The 16935-nt window shown below is 39.9% G+C and overlaps 1 protein-coding gene and 1 long non-coding RNA gene across 6 annotated transcripts in view; one reads left to right on the forward strand and one right to left on the reverse strand.

The window, feature by feature from the left end:
* Positions 1-16935, reverse strand: part of nfia (nuclear factor I/A) — a 732109-nt gene that overhangs the window by 622178 nt on the left and 92996 nt on the right. The window lies entirely within an intron of this gene.
* The window catches only part of LOC148149145 (uncharacterized), a 64372-nt gene that overhangs the window by 47045 nt on the left and 392 nt on the right, over positions 1-16935 (forward strand). The window lies entirely within an intron of this gene.

Here is a 16935-nt window from a genome sequence, read left to right on the forward strand (position 1 = left end):
TGTCAGCACTTTTCTTTCCACAATCAAGCAACTTTGCAAAAGTACAATTTTGAACTCAGATCAGAGATTTCCCAAGGGAATTCTTTTTATTGCTATGTTTTGAAGCTGTGACTTTCACTGCATGCAAACTATTTTGTTTTGAGTCATAGAAAGGGCTACAATGCAAAAAAAAAGGACCATCGACCCATTGAGAGTCGGTGATGAAACAACCATCGAATTTCCAGCACTTGGCCCATAGCCTTGTGCGCCTCAGCATCACAAGTGCACACCTAAATACTTCTTAAAATGTTATGAGGGTTTCTGTCTCTTCCACCCTTGTAGGCAGTGAGTTTCAAATTCCCATCACCCTCCAAGTGAAAAACAAATTCCTTACATCCCCTTCAAACCTCCTGCTCCTTACCTTACATGCCCCCTCCTCATTGATCCCTCCATTAAAGGGATGCATTTCTTTCTATCTAGCCTGTCAATGCTCATCATAATTTTATCCATTTCAGTCATATCCCCCACTCAGTCTCCTTTGTTCCAAGAAAAGCAACCCTCATCTGTCCAACCTCTCTCATAACTGATAATCACCAGCCAAGACAACATCCTGGTAAATGTCCTCTGCACTATTCTCCAGCCTATCACATCCCTCTATAATGTGAATTTCAGAACAGCATACAATAGTCTAGCTGTTTATACAGTTCCAGCTCAACCTCCCTGCTCTTAAACTCTGCCTCGGCTAATAAGGGTGAACATCCCATATGCCTACTTAACCACCTAACCTACCTATCCCACTACCTTAAAGAACCTATGGATATGTACACCAAGGTTTCTCTGATTCTTGGTGCTTCCCAGGGTCCTACACTTCACTATATATTCCCTTGCTTTGTTTGCATCACCTTACACTATCCAGATTGAAATTCATTTGTCACTGATCAGCCCAACTGACCAGCATCAAATGCATTACCCTCATCTACACACCTGGTCACCTCTTTGAAAAGTTCAATCAAGTTGGTCAGACACACCTCCCCTTAACAAAACTGTACTTGATTAATTATTGATTAATCCCTGCCACTCCAAATGAAGATCAATGCCATCTCTCAGAATGACTTCTGATAGTTTCTCCAACACTGAGGTTAGTCAACTGGGAAGATGTGTTAACTCCTGGTTGTAGACTTGTATCCCATTTCCATCAGCAGAACCTCATTGTTTCTATCAGTCAAAATTATCACTATCTTGAATTTCTTTATACCTAGATGAGTATCACAAGATCATTATGATTGTCGAGTTGTAGCTCAGTTATTATTAAAACAAGAGAGCAAGCTGGACAATTGTAATGGACAGTACAAGGAGTAGTTGATGAAACATATGTAACATATATCCTTATATTTGTGTGTCTTCTGTTTAATGACCCTACCTGGGTCCCTTCCCAGGTTAGACCTTGGGAAGGGTTTCATTCCATTGTGTAGCTAGTCAGCAGTATCAATCACCTTATTATACAAATTAATATCCATTAATGCTGTCAGGATGCTTTTGCCATGTGTCATTCCTTCATTCCAGTCCCAGTGATTCAAAGCCATGGTTAGAATGAGTGGATTGATGATCAGGCCAATTACCTGGAGATATACATTTTCTAGAGACAGAAAGGGAGAACAGTTGAAATGGGACACATTGAAAGGAAATGATGTGATAAGATTAAACTTTAAACATTCTACCATCTTAATTTATATGCTTGGATAACCAAGTGGTGGTTTACAATACAGACCAAAAGGTGTCCCAAGAATCATTGTTTATAATGCAACATTGCATGAACTAAAAATATTTGGCTTTTGGAAGATAATTATTGAAAGAATGATGCCAAACTCAACTCCATAGGCTGCACAGTGGCTCAGTGGTTAGCTGCCTCACAGTGCCAGGATCCAGGTTCAATTCTACCCTTGGGTGACTGTCTGTGTGGAGTTTGCACATTCTTCCTGTGTCTGTGTGGCTTTCTTCTAGTTGCGCTGGTTTCCTCCAACAGTACAAAGATATGCAGGTTAAGTGGATTGGCCGTGCTAAATTGCCAATAGTGTTGAAGGGTGTGTATGCTAGGTGGATTAGCCATGGGAAATGCAGGGTTATAGGATAGTGGGAAGGTGGGACTGGATGGGATGCTCTTTGAAGGGTCAATGTGGGCTTGATGGGCCAAATAGCCTGCTTCCTCACTGTAGGGACTTTATGATTTTATGCAATATTGCTGCAGGCTTCTTTGATAAGACAGAAGTCTCAGTTTCTGCTGTCTACATTCAGCTCCAAAAATAAGTTGCAAAATAGGAAGACAAATTCTGACTCCATGCTAATTTTCCCTTCTTGGCTGTCATATGAATGACAACATTACAATAGCCCATATTCAAAGTAACTGTACTACATTGACTTCTTCCTGACCTCTCCGCCCCCACCCCACTCCGGCCTATCACCCTCACCTTGACCTCCTTCCACCTATCGCATTTCCAACGCCCCTCCCCCAAGTCCCTCCTCCCTACCTTTTATCTTAGCCTGCTGGGCACACTTTCCTCATTCCTGAAGAAGGGCTTATGCCCCAAATGTCGATTGTACTGTTCCTTGGATGCTGCCTGACCTGCTGCGCTTTTCCAGCAACACATTTTCAGCTCTGATCTCCAGCATCTGCAGTCCTCACTTTCTCCTCCTACATTGACTGTAAATCAGTTTGGAACATCCTAAGGTTTTGAAAGGTACAAATACTCTCGTTTTTTGTTCTTTCTCCATTGATGTAAATGTGAGCTGCTGCATTTTGGAAAGACAAATCAGGGTTGGACTTTTATGCTTATGGTAAGTGGGGAGTGTTGTTGAATAAAGATACCTTGGAGTGCAGCTTCAAAATTCCTTCAAAGTAGATTCGTAGGTAGATACAATAGTGAAGAAGGCGTTTGGTATGCTTTATTTTATTGATCAGTTCATTGAGTACAAGAGATGGGAGGTCCTGTTGCAGCTGTTCAGGACAGCTGGTTGGGCCACTATTGGGATACTGTGTGCAATTCTGCTCTCCCTGCTATAGGAAGGATGTTATAAAATGTGAAAGAGTTCAGAAAAGATTTGCAGGGATGTTGCCAGGGTTTGAGGATTTGAGCTATAGGAAGAGGCTGAATAGACTGGGACATTTTTCCCTGGAGCATCGGAGACTAAGCGGTGACCTTGTAGAGATTTCTAAGATCATGATGGACATGGTTAGGGTAAATAAACAAGGTCTTTTCCCTTGGGTGGAGGAGTCCAAAATTAGAAGGCATAGCTTTAAGGTGAGAGGGAAAAGTTTTAAAAGGGACCTAAGGGGCAACTTTTTCATGCAAACGGTGGTGTTGTATGGCATGAACTACCAGAGGAAGTGGTGGAGGCTGGTACTATTACAACATTTTAAAGGCATCTGGATGGGTGTATGAATAGCCAAGATTTAGAGAGATATGGGCCAAATGCTTGCAAACGGGATTAGATTTATTTAGGATATCTGATTGGCATGGATGATTTGGACTGAAGGGTCTGTTTCTGTGCTGTATATCTCTATGACTCTACAATTGCATCTTGAGCGTTGGAAACACTTTTGACTCACCTCTTACATTTCTTGATGTTGGTCACAGGACAGCTGAATAGAAGTGCCAGCTCAGGATGTTGTATGAGCTTTGCTTATAATGAAGATTGAGGCTACTATCCTGTTTATATGTCAGAAACTACTGGGCCTACTTGGTCTGACTATAAAAATCTCTCAAAGTTAACATGACAGTTTACTGCATGTTAGCAGCTGGTTATAGGTTACATCAACATGCTAAATGTAATTGCAATGCTCCACATTGTGGAAGATCAAATATCAATATTCACTCCTTGAGATTCATAACTCCATATGACTTCATCATGGTGCATCATCTTTATATTCTTATAGCCTATTCATCTTTACCAGACAGGTTATAACTACACATTTCTGATATCATCCTTGCAACTGTTGCAACTTTTCAAGAACCCAATACATTATAACAGACAATTGAATTCACAGAGTGACTGAGTGTTAAGAATAGATATCAGTATTTCTAGATGTTCAATTTTAGAGAAAACTGCTAACTGATATTCAGGTGGTGAATGCTACAACTGCATGAGATGTAAGATGATAACTGAAGGCACTGCATTGGTAGAAAATGTGTCATAACATCTATTGTAAATACTGCCTTGACCTACCCTAATCACACTTCAGACCATAAACTCTTCTTGCACTGCATGGGCATACTTGGGCTAGCGAATGCTTCACTTAAAAATTCAGAAATTGCTGCTGTACAACCTGAATCCCTAATCTGATAGCTTTCTAATCTGGGGTCCTAATAAATCATTGCTTTCAAATCCATGCTTCAACGAACAAAACATCCACAGAAGTATCTGTATATCTCAGAGATTCTTCTTTTACTAAACTACCTCTAACACCCCTGCCCTGATGATTGGTGCTGTTCTAATCATTATCCCCTCTGCTCTCCAAATAACTCTTCAAGGGATTCTAGAGGAAAACCTAGTTTAATGGTAGGGTCACCTGGGCAGACGAAGTGACTGGTAACCAGTTAATCCATCATCAGACGGAAAATCGAGGAAACTTGACTGCACAACTGACTGATGAACAAAGTTACAGCTCATAGAATTAGGGGACAGTTGCAACCTGAATACAAAATTTGCTGAGTGACAGGAAATGAAGAGTATTTGTGAATAGCTTTTTTTTGGACTGGAAGAAGATTTCTCATGGAGTTCCAAGGTGTTAGTGGTAGAACCATTGGTTTCACTGTTATATATTAATGGTGCAGACCTTGGTGTATAGGGAACAATTTTAGCATTTGCAGAATGATATCAAAATTCAAAGGTTTTGTTAAGAATGAGTTGGATAGTGTAGAATTTGAAAAGGACATAGGTTGGTAGCATGGGTGGATAATTGGCAGATGGACTTTAATATTAGATGTGTGAAGTGATCCATTTTGGTTGGAAAAACAAAGAAAGGCAATATAAAGAAAAGGGCACAATTGTGAGGAGGGGTGTAGGAGCAGAAGGACATGGTTGCAATTGTGCTTAAATCATTAAAGATATTAAGACATATTGAGAGAGCTGTTAATAAAACATGTATCCACAGGGACATAGAGTAAAAAATGAAGAGGTTATATTAAAAAAAAAGCCTTGAAGTATTGAATCTCATTTGGAGCATTAAACTTTAGGAAGAATTTGAAGGCAATGGAGAGTGCATGGCAAACACTCATGAGAATGACTTTGGGGTGAAGAACTTGAATTATGTACAAAGATTGGACAAGTTGGAAGTTTGAGAAGTGTAGTTTGAGAAGGCATTTACTAGAAGTATTTAAAAATCGTGAGGGGTCTGGACAGAGTAAACAGGGAGAAACTGTGCCATTAGTGGAAGGACGGAGTACCAGAGGTTCTGGGAAGCAATTGAATATGAGGAAAATCTTTTTTCACTATCAGTGGTTAGGATCTGGAATGCACTGCTTGAGAATATAGTGGAGGTAGGGTCAATTGAGGTTTTTAAAAAGGAATGGGATCATTAGCTAAAATTGCAGAGTTATGGAGAAAGCTATGAAGTGGCAACTGATCCCTCCGAAGACCAGCACTGACATAGAGGCCTCCTACTGGTCCGTAATTGTTCTATGATTCAGTGGTCTTGGGCAACACTTTAAACACCACCACCTAAAATAGATAACTGGTCAGCTAAGGCGGCACAGTGGTTAGCACTGCTGCTTCACAGCGCTAGAAACCCGGGTTCAATTCCCGTCTCAGGCAACTGTCTGTGTGGAGTTTGCACATTCTCCCTGTGTCAACATGGGTTTGCTCTGGTTTCCTCCCACAGTCCAAAATTGTGCAGGTTAGGTGAATTGGCCATGCTAAATTGCCTGTAGTGTTAGGTGAAGGGCTAAATGTAGGGGAATGGGTTGCTGTTTGGAGGGTCGGTGTAGACTTGTCGGGCCGAAGGGCCTGTTTCCACACTGTAAGTAATCTAATCTAATTTCACAGAAATCACAGACTTGTTAAGCTGCAGGAGGAAGCTATTCAGCCCATCATGCTTGCACTAGCTCACTATGTATTTTAACTTCGTGCCAGAATCCTGTAACTCTGCACCTTGTTTCTACTTAAATAATCACAAATCCTGCCTTGAATGCCTCAACTGAACATGCCTCCGCCACACTTGCAGGCAGTGCATCCTGAACTGAAAAATAATTCAAGTGCAAAAAGGATTTTTCTCACCTCATCATGTTCACACAGCATGCAAAATTAGTGTAACACAAATGACTAAACTACTAAAAGTAACTTATCTTGTGTGAAGAACTTTGAGATGTTTCTGAGAAGTATGGTAAAACACTGTAGTGGTTCTCCTCCTTGATTGTCTCAAGTTAATGGTATAATTAAGCCCGTTTGAGAACCTACCATACATTTAGTCATTTTGAATAATACAATACAAAGGATTGCAAAAAAGACAACATAACCCTTTTCTATAACTCAGCCATACAATCAGAAAGCTTTAAACTTTATAATTATTCTGTGGTGTACTAGATAATCTTTAGCTAATGGTTTCAATTGCTCCTGATAGCTGTCCAGTGATCCATGTTGGAAATTATATGCATGGTTATGACTAAGGACTGGACTAGATTGTCAATCGTTTCCTGTATGGACTCACTGGGGTTTTCTGCTGTGCTTGCCAGCCTGTGGGTTTTTCTCCATATAGAGAATGGTTACAAAATCAAGTGCTGGAAAGTGCAAAATTGAAAATTCTATGCCTGTATTTTCTAGACTGAGGTATGGTAAATGGCAGCTACTAATGAATTGGATGCACTTGTGGAAACTGAATCCAAGAAAAGTCAGCACCTTCATGAAAAATTAGGCAGAAAACCTTTCAAAAAATAAAAAGTGCCATTGTCTACTAATGTTTACAAGGAACACATTCCAAGGCCTTGTGAGTCGTTCACTAACTGACATGGTTAGAGCAGAAACTGGTCTTGTCTGCAAAGATTCTCGATTGTTAAACAAAATGAAGCAACCACACCACCTGCTGCAAGATTGACTTCTCTACAGCTGCACAATATTCAAAGAGAGCCAGGTTATCTTGGTGCATGGCTTCAGACCAAATCACCAGGGAGATGCTTGAACTCAATTCCAATAAGCAATCCACCCCCGCCTTTCCACTACACACCCCTTGTATATCTTTTCTGGCTACAATATTTGAGCATGCTTTACGTTAATGCCATGGAGAAGGAAGGATCCTGCTTGAATGACACTCCAGGGATGGATTTGAATTAATATGTGAACTAGATTTATAAGACTGTGAAAAGATCTCAAAGGGAGTTCTAAAATGTTACAGTGTTCTCTTTGTTTCAGAGACAGGTAACATTAGAAGCCCTGCTTGAAATCTGCATAATTTCTGAAGTGTAATGTGTATAGGCATTACACTAAAAAGGGCTGTTATTTTTGCTTTCTTGAAGAAGCTTATAAATTGTATTCACTTACAGTATTTTTCTCAATGACTGAAAATGTGATTGAGTTCTACATTGGCAAAGGAGATTTTAACAATAGGGGGTGCTTTAAACAAGGGATGCTCAAGCTTTAGAGAGAAATAAATTACTAATTACATAAGGAAAGTGTAAATATCCCATTTCAAATAATATATAAAGTGCTGATCATCAGATATATTTTATTTATGTGACTTTTCACCTGAATAAGTTTTACCATAAATACTCTTTTGTAATATTTTCAAATCTCCAAAGACCAAACAATATTCCTTTCAGGATGTCATTCCTTTCCAACCTGGGATGTCCTTTGCAGGGTGACAGCTCCGAATCTGAGTTGATGGGACTGAAACTGATCATCCACTCTTTCCTCACTTTTGGGTGTTGAAGGTCAAGGGCCTAATGATGGGTGTACTCTAAGTGCAAACCATTAGGAGATACAGTAGTCCAAATCAGAAGCAAGTCAGTTTAACAACAAAAAACAATGTGATAAAGAGCAAAATTTGGCACTTTCTCACAGAAAGGACTTTAGACAGGGGAACTAAACAACTTTCAACTAAACAAGTTATTATGGACAAAATGTGACATTTGAAAGTTTAGATTTAACATACCTTTTGGTCCTTGTTGCTGATTACACAATTTAAATATTGCTGGCCAAGCTAAACCAGAAATCTGCAGGTTTTGATTAGATTAGATTACAGTGTGGAAACAGGCCCTTCGGTCCAATAAGTCCACACCGACCCGCCGAAGCGAAACTCACCCATACCCCTACATTTACCCATTACCTAACACTACGGGCAATTTAGTATGGCCAATTCACCTGACCCTGCACATCTTTGGACTGTGGGAGGAAACCGGAGCACCCGGAGGAAACCCACGCAGACACGGGGAGAACGTGCAAACTCCACACAGTCAGTCGCCTGAGTCGGGAATTGAACCCGGGTCTCTGGCGCTGCGAGGCAGCAGTGCTAACCACTGTGCCACCGTGCCGCCCACTTTTTTTAGAAATCCAGCACGCTCGACATTAGTCCCACATTCCTGCACAAGGCCCTGTTCTATGAATGTTATTAGATTAGATTACATTAGATTTTGAGTTGAAGTGTTGATCAGAATTTTTTTGTGTGGAGCAGTATTTGTGGGCATTTTTCTGAGGGCATGGAGAACTCTGGTTGGCACTGATGACACACCACAGGAGCCTCTATGAACAAAGGAGAGGGCACACAGTTCTTGGATTCAGTACTGCACGTGTCCTGGTTGCAAAAGTCTAGCAGAGGTGGGATGTCTGGAAGCAGCAGAGAGCTGAGAAGAGCACCACCAAATGACAGAAGTGTTACAGTGGAGAAGCAGGCTATTTGGCTCATCGTACCTGCACTGGCTATCCAATAAGCATTGTGTCTTAATACCATTCTCCTGCCTTTTCTCCATACCCTTGCACATTGTTTCCATTCAAATAATTATCTAATGCACTCTTGAACACCTTAATTGAACCTGTCTCCTCCACATATCCAGGCAATGCATTTCAGATCTGAATCACTCTTATGAAAATGTTTTTTCTCATATTACATTTGCAATGTCTGCAAATCACTTTAAATCCTCACCATTTTGCTCTCGATCCTTTTATGAATGGAACTAATTTCTCTCTGTTTACTCTATTCAGACCATTCACAAATTTAAAACTTGTATTAGATCTCCTCCTAGTTTTCTCCTTCCAAAGAAAACAGTTCCAACCTCTCCAATATATTATCATTCACGGAAGCATTTGTGTAAATATTTTCTGCATTCTCTTCAAATACCGTTCCCATCATTATTATAGTGTTGTGCCCAAAAATGTACAGCTTCAATTGTAGTAAAACAAGTTTCTTCTATAAATTCAGCATAACTTCCTTTCTCTTCTCCACTATGCCCCTGTTAATAAAACCTAGAGTATTGCTCTCCCCATCTGGTCTTCAATGAAAAGCCCACATATACACCCAGGTTGTTCTCTGCACCCATTTCATCCACTATTTTCTATTGTCTGCCCATGTTCTTTGTGCCAAAATGGATGTCTGTTGAGAGTGTGGTGCTGGAAAAGAACAGCTGATCAGGCAGCATCTGAGGAACAGGAGAATTGACATTTCGGGCATCAGCCATCACACTTGCGACTCTGATCTCCAGCATCTGCAATCCTCAGTTTCTCCAAAATGGATTACTTCAAACTTCTCTATATTAAACTTCATCTACCACCCGTCCAACCACTCCTCCAACTAGTTCTACTTTGTTCTCCTGACAGCTTACAATACTTCCAAATTTCACATCAACTGCAAACTTCTAAACTGTCTCTGCACAGTAAGATCAAAATCATTAATACATGTCGGGAAAAGTAAGGATCCCAATACTGACCCCGTGGAAATCCATACAAACTTCATCCAGCCTGAGAAATATCCATTGACTGCTACTGTCTGTTGCTTGTTTCTCAGCCAGTTGTATACCCACATTGTTTCTGTCCAATTTATTTTCTACAACTTTTCTCACAAGCCTTGTCATGTGGCATTGTATCAAATGCCTTTTGAAAGTCAATATATGTCATTACCCTCATCTATCCTTTCTGTTACATCTGTAAACATTTAGTTAAACATGGTTTCCCCTTTAGGACTCCATGCTGGCTTTCCCAAATCAATCCACCTTTATTCTATGCTGAATAATTACTTCTAGAAGTTTCCTCTTGCCTCACTCTCCTGCAACAGCTGGTGCTGTGCTGTCTAATGCAAGGTCTTTCTCCCATTGCTTGTGCAGATCAAAGTGGATCGCTACCAAGATGCTCATGACCAAACATTCTTTTCATCCCGTAAACAAATATAGATGTGTGTTTAGCAACACTCGGTCATGTGAATTACGTTCGAATAATATGCAGTGCAAGTAGAAAACCAACTAGTGTCCAATTTTTTTACATCAAAAACTTGACTACTGTTTTTGTTGGCTTATAAGGTAGCATTCAGAGGTCTATCTTCTCTGGTCTTTAAATTAATGGTGCTGGGATATCAGTAAGTATTTTCTAAAACTTCAACAATCTGACTGACAACATTTGTGAAACTTTCTCACCGCTTCATGCACAGCGAGGTTGGTTGTACTTGCCTGATCATATTGCCACTGCAGGTACGTTCTCTGATATTCTGTCTTCCTGCCAAACACCTCAGATTTCTGAACACATCATAAGAGAATAGCCAGAGACAGGCTACCCTTACAGTTTCACAAAAGTCACAGCTAGCAGCAGCAGCAGCAGCTTCCTCTGGGGCTCAACTGCCATAAGACTTTTAATTAAATGATACTTTTGATTAAAATCAAAACATTCAAAAGGATGGAAGCCCCAAGGAGGTTCAAACAGGGCTTCAATTTTCTACATTGACTTATATCCTGAGGATAATATTAGCATTCAGCATGAAAACCAAAACAAAACCATATCCCTGGCTTTGTTCGGAAAACAACTATGGAAAATGTGCAGACTTATACATTCCACTTAATCTACTATATAATACTTCTCATAAATTTACAGAAAATCACTTTTACAGATGTTACATGAAAGGAAAACCAGGCACATTTTGAAAGCTAATGCTTAAGGAAAGGGAAACTTAAACTTCAAAAGCTAGTTTATATAGGCCAGCAAATAGGAAATTTGTCCTTTTACCCAATTTTCTAGCTACAGATTTATTAAGTTTAATGCATTCCATTAAGCAGCCTGCTTGTTATTCATGCTAGTCAGCTATTTTGGCAGTAGCATTAAGATCAGAGCTTCAATGAAAATTTTCTAAGACTGAATGTGTAATGTCTTTATCTACTAAAGGGAGATGCATTATTGCACATGAAGCAAACATATTTCAGGCTCTGTGAAAAGGTGGGTTGAGTTATGTCACATCAATTATGTGCAGCTCCACTCTTCTGTTATTTCTGTTCAGTTATTTCCTTCATTTATCCTCTTGACAGTTAACCTTGTATCTAACCTTCTGATGTGGCAAAATGAAAGTTGCATAGAGAAGCAAACTTTTGATTAATTCAAGCCACATCTCCCTCATAGGAATTAACGGAATAAAAGTACAGACAAAGGAAAAAATGGAAGAATTAATACAATTGTCAAACCACATCAGTTGTGAAATATTGTTTATCATAATTGTCCTTTAATCTTAGTAGACTTTTGGAAAAAAGTTACTTCCACAGAAAGCTAACATTTTTCTATGTCAACCAATTCAGATTTCAAACGAAAACAGCAAGTACTGGAGAAACTCAGCAGGTCTGCAGCAGCTGTGAGGAGAAAGTAGTTAATGTTTCAGGTCCAGTGACCCTTCATCAGATCATTAGTTCTGTTTTCTCTCTACATAGAAGCTGGCAGACCTGGTGAGTTTCTCCAGCAATTTCTGTTTTTGTTTCAATTTCCAGTATCCACAGTTAAAATTAGGATTTTAATGGTGCACGTGGAAGATTCACAGCTGACACTTTTTATGATATGGCAATTCGTGAATGAAGTGAACTTCTGGCTTAGTGGTCGTATGTCTTTCATGGAGTCAGAAGACACAGGATTTAAACCCCATTACTGATAGATTAGAGTGGTGTTGGAAAAGCACAGCAGATTACGCAGCATCTGAGGAGCAGGAAAATTGACGTTTCTCACAAGACCTTTTAATCAGGAATGAAGGCTGGGAGCCTCCGGGTTGCAGAGATAAATGGGGGGGGGGGGGGGGAGGTTGGCTGGGGAGAAAGTGGAAAAGAGTACAATAGGTGGTTGGGGGGTGGGGATAAAGGTGATAGGTCAGAGAGGAGGGTGGAGTGGATAGGTGGGAAGGATGATTGGCAGGTTATGAGGATGGTGCTGAGCTGGGAGGTTGGTCATGGGGTAAGGTGGGGGGAGTGGAAATGAGGAAACACTTTTGCCCATTTCTGATAGTATCAGTAAGAGGAACATAGAGCTTAGTTGTCAATTTTCTTGAAAATGGTATTAGGTTCCTGTCATATGTCTTAGGGAGATCCATAAAACCTTTGTGGATTACAAAATTAACTACCCAATCTCAGTCATTAAGATTTTGAGCTTATGACTATCCTGTTACACTTGCCAAGTCAGATACTGTAATGTTTCAGGTCAAATCTTGCCATTAAGAATACACTTGTTCCTTTTCAGAGGTAAGTAACAACTATATCATACACGTTAGAATATTAGTTAAAAAACAACAGTTAAAATAATACTTAAACTCATTCTTACATTTATTGCTTAAAACTGCCTTATTTTAAAAAAAAATCAAACTGTTGTGCCAGTTTAGAATGGTTCAGGGGAGAAAAGGCTCACATACTGAAGTTTATTTGCCCAATAGCACTCATTAAACCTTTGGCAAACAGTGACTGTCATTTAAATTTAACACATGTAAGTAGATTACATAGTTAGATGCAAGAACAATGATTTCTTTTTTAGCAGCTTAACAAATGCTTGCCAGAAGCCCAGAAGAATGTAATTTACTGTATTTAACTTAAGGGCCTGGAGTGACTCTGGTGACCAAATTTGGGTGCCAAGATGAATTTTGGATTTCAGCAGTTGAAGTTAATTGTACAGGAATGTTAGTGTGGTGCCACAAGCCACTATCTTGTTATTTACCACTATATAATAAGCCTCAAAAATATTACCTTATTTGCATTCCTTAGTTTCATACTGGGCCAGCGAAGAAGTAGAGTCACCTGTTGAACAATAATGAACTATGCGATACCATATCAGTAATGGTGTGCTGGCTAGCAGTTAGGGGAAGGTGATACGTTGTGCTATTGTCACTAGACTAATGACTTACAGACTCAGGTAAGCTTGTGGGGACAGACATTTGAATCCTACCATGGCAGAGGATTCAATTTGAACTCAATAAAAATCTAGAATTGAAAGTCTAATAATGACCATGAAACCACTGTTGATTGTTGTAAAGAATGCATCAGGTGCACTTTAGGGAAGGAAGACTGCAGTGCTTACCTGGTCTGGCCTACATGTGACTCCAGACCCCCGTGATGTGGTTGTCTTTTAATGCCCTCTGAAATGTTCAAACAAGCTTGAAGGTATCAATTGCTAGAAATGAATGAAACCTAATGGACTACGTGGCATCAACTAATGCACAGGAAATGACAACGGAAAATATAGCCCTATTGACCCTGCCAGGACCAACACCTTGGGGCTAGTGCCAAGACTGGGAGGAGAACTATTTCAGGTAATAAAAATACAGCCCGACATAGTCATGCTCACGGAATCATACTATACACAATGTTTCATTCAACATCATTGCCATCCCTGGGTATATCCTGTCCTTCAAGGTGGTGGTTTACAGTTGGGAACAAGTTGTCCTCAGTATTGACTCTGGATCCTATGAAGTTTCATGGCAACAGACTAAACATGGGCAAGGAAATCTCCTTCTGAATAACACATACATACTGGAGTCAATGGGAATCAGGGGATCTCTCCTCTGGTTGCAGTCATACCTGGCATATAGGAAGACGATTGTGGTTGTTGGAGGTCAGTTATCTCAGTTCCAGAACAACTCTGCAGGAGTTCCTCAGGAGAGTCCTTGACCCAAACATCTTCAGCTGCTTCATCAATGATCTTCTCTCCATCATAAGATCAGAAGTGAGAGTATTTGCCAATTATTACACAATGTTCAGCACCCTTCATGACTCCTCAGATACTGAAGCAGTCCATATCCAAACACAGCAGGATTTGGACAATATTAAGATTTGGGCTAACAAGTGGCAAAAGTTACATTCATGTCACATAAGTGCTATCTCCAATGACTACTTCCAGCAAGACAAAATCTAACCATCTCACCATCTCTGAATCACTCTCTAATCAACTTTCTGGGGCTTACCATTTACCAGAATTAAACTTGCCTTTAGTTATACTGGCTACAAGAGTAGGTCAGACACAGGAATCATGTAGCAAGCAACTTGCCTTCTGAATCTCAATGCCAGTCCATCATGTATAAGGCTCAAGCCAGGAATTGTGGTGGAATATTCACCACTTGCCTGGATTAGAGCAGCTTCAACAACGCTCAAGAAACTTGATATCTTCTGGGAATTCGCACCACATCTACAAAATTCACTTTCTCCACTACTATTGCTCAATAGCAGCAGTGTGCACCATCTACAAGGTGCACTGCAGCAATCCAACAAGGCTCTTGAGACAGCACCTTCCAAAACTACAATCATTACATCTAGAAGCACAAAGACGGCAGATACATGGGAACATCACCACTTGCAAGTTCCCCTCCAAACCACTTACCATTCTGAATTGGAAGTATATTGTTATTTCTTCAGTGTCGTTGGATTAAGATCCCTGAACTCCCTCCTGGACAGCATTGTGGGTCTACCTAAATCAAATGGACGCAGGTGTTCAAACAGGCAGCTCTCCACCATCTTCTTAAGTGCAACAAGGGGAGTAGGCAATTATTGCTTGCCTCACATATTCCATGAATTTAAGAAAAACTTAAAAAGAAGTTCAATAAAATGCTACTTCATGGCAAAATCAAGTAAGAATTTCTGCTTCAGTCAAGGTATTACTGAGGGTCACTTGGTGGACAGTATTGAAGTCCATTAACCAGAGAAGCTTTGAATGTCTGCCAACTGATCTAGCTTGGAAGGGTACTATTTGACTAAAGGGGACAAATGTGGGCATCAAGACATCCTCGACATTGTTTGATCTGAAATTCCAGTCTTGGTGTCTTTAGTCAGGGCCACTGCACCTGATTAAATATCACTTTGGTTGTCTTTTCCTGCCAGTTTGCTGACAGCTAGGAAACTTGAACTGTGACAATTAGGCTGCTGTAAACAAAAGCAGGTAGTGCTGGAGAAGCTCAGCAAGTCTGTCAGCAACAGTGGAGAGAGAGTGTCCAGTACAGCTCTTCTTGACCAATCTGACGATACATTGGTAGTTAGGGAGTTAAGAGATGGGTTTATGGCCCTTAATTGCTATAAAACCTACCATTGAAAAAACTATGGGAGTTTATAGGTGGCTAGAAACCCTTTCTGGACTGAATTTACTGCTTTTGTTTCTAGACGTAGGTAGTCATAAAGAAGAAAATCTCAGGAGCTACAGAATTTCCTTTCCTTCTCTCAGTAAAAGTTATGGAAACTAGTAAAGTTTCCAAATATCAGTATTTCTGAATATTGTATAAGCCCTGAAAAGGTGAACTTTGATTACTTTCCAAATATCCAATTCAGCTAAATTTCAACTTGAAATTAAATGAATCTTCCATCAGTCTATAGCAATCAGAAATTTGATTGCTTTGACAAGAAATCTGATGGACCGAGAGAATTCCAGTTCAATGATTTGTTTTCAGATGCATGGCCAACAGGGTACTTTTCATTTGCCCTTTCAAAAATGAATTCTGCAGAGACTTCTTTGTATTTGGATTAAAGGGGATACAGTTCATTGCTAAATGTTAACCAATGTTTACCACCTATTCAGGAATATGTATTGAGTTATATTTTTAGCTCATTAAAGAAGTCTGGCTTAAGTCTTAATTTGAATAGTACAGAAATAAAACAATTCGCCATTCTGATGATTAAATCAACTAATACACTAACAATGCAATTGAACGAGTAGTATCATCTCTATGATTAAAGAGAATGGTGACAGTTTATCACAAGTAGCAACATAATGAGCAGGCATGTCCATACAACAATAATGAACACCGCATAAAAGTCCTTGTAGAGACAAAGTAGAGTTTACACGATGGCATTGTAGTTAATTATTAAATTATTTTACTGTTCATGCAAGGTATGATAAATCCAATCCAGACAATTGTCCATTTACAACCCACCTCATCTCCTCCTCCTCAGTCAACTCTCAATGATCAACAATGTGATGGACATGACCATTGACAATGCTAATAAAGAGCATTTCTGCACTCATAATCTGCTCAGTTTGATTTCACAAGGGCCACAATACAGCTTTGGTTCTAATATGAGCAAAGAGCTAATTCAAGAGGCTTGGTCAATGCCACTGAACATCACAGAGGAGCGGTGATTTCCTTTGGTTGGTGATGTTCATTGTCTGGCACTTGGTTAGCCAATAATCACTACCTATCAAAACAAGGCTGAAGGTTGTTCAAGTCTTGCTGCATTCGGGTAGAGATATCTTCAGTATTTGAGAAATGGTGAATTGTACTGAATGCTACACAATTATCAGCAAACATCCCCACTTATGATCATAGGTTGGAGGGGAGGTCATTGATGGAAGAGCTGAATGTGATGGGGTCGAGGACACTACCCCGAGGAGTTCTGCAGTGATGTCTTTTTTTTAAAAATCCATTCACGGGATGTGGATGTCGTTGACCATATCAGCATTTATTTCCCATCCCCCAATTGCAGTATGATCCAGAGTCACATATCAGTCAGATTAGGTAAGGATGACAGTTTCATTCCCTAAAGGATATTAGTGAAT

This window comes from Chiloscyllium plagiosum, unplaced genomic scaffold (genome assembly GCF_037043375.1).
Source record: "Chiloscyllium plagiosum isolate Xiang-an unplaced genomic scaffold, Cpla_swu_hap1 HiC_scaffold_9, whole genome shotgun sequence".
Taxonomy (NCBI): Eukaryota; Metazoa; Chordata; class Chondrichthyes; order Orectolobiformes; family Hemiscylliidae; genus Chiloscyllium; species Chiloscyllium plagiosum.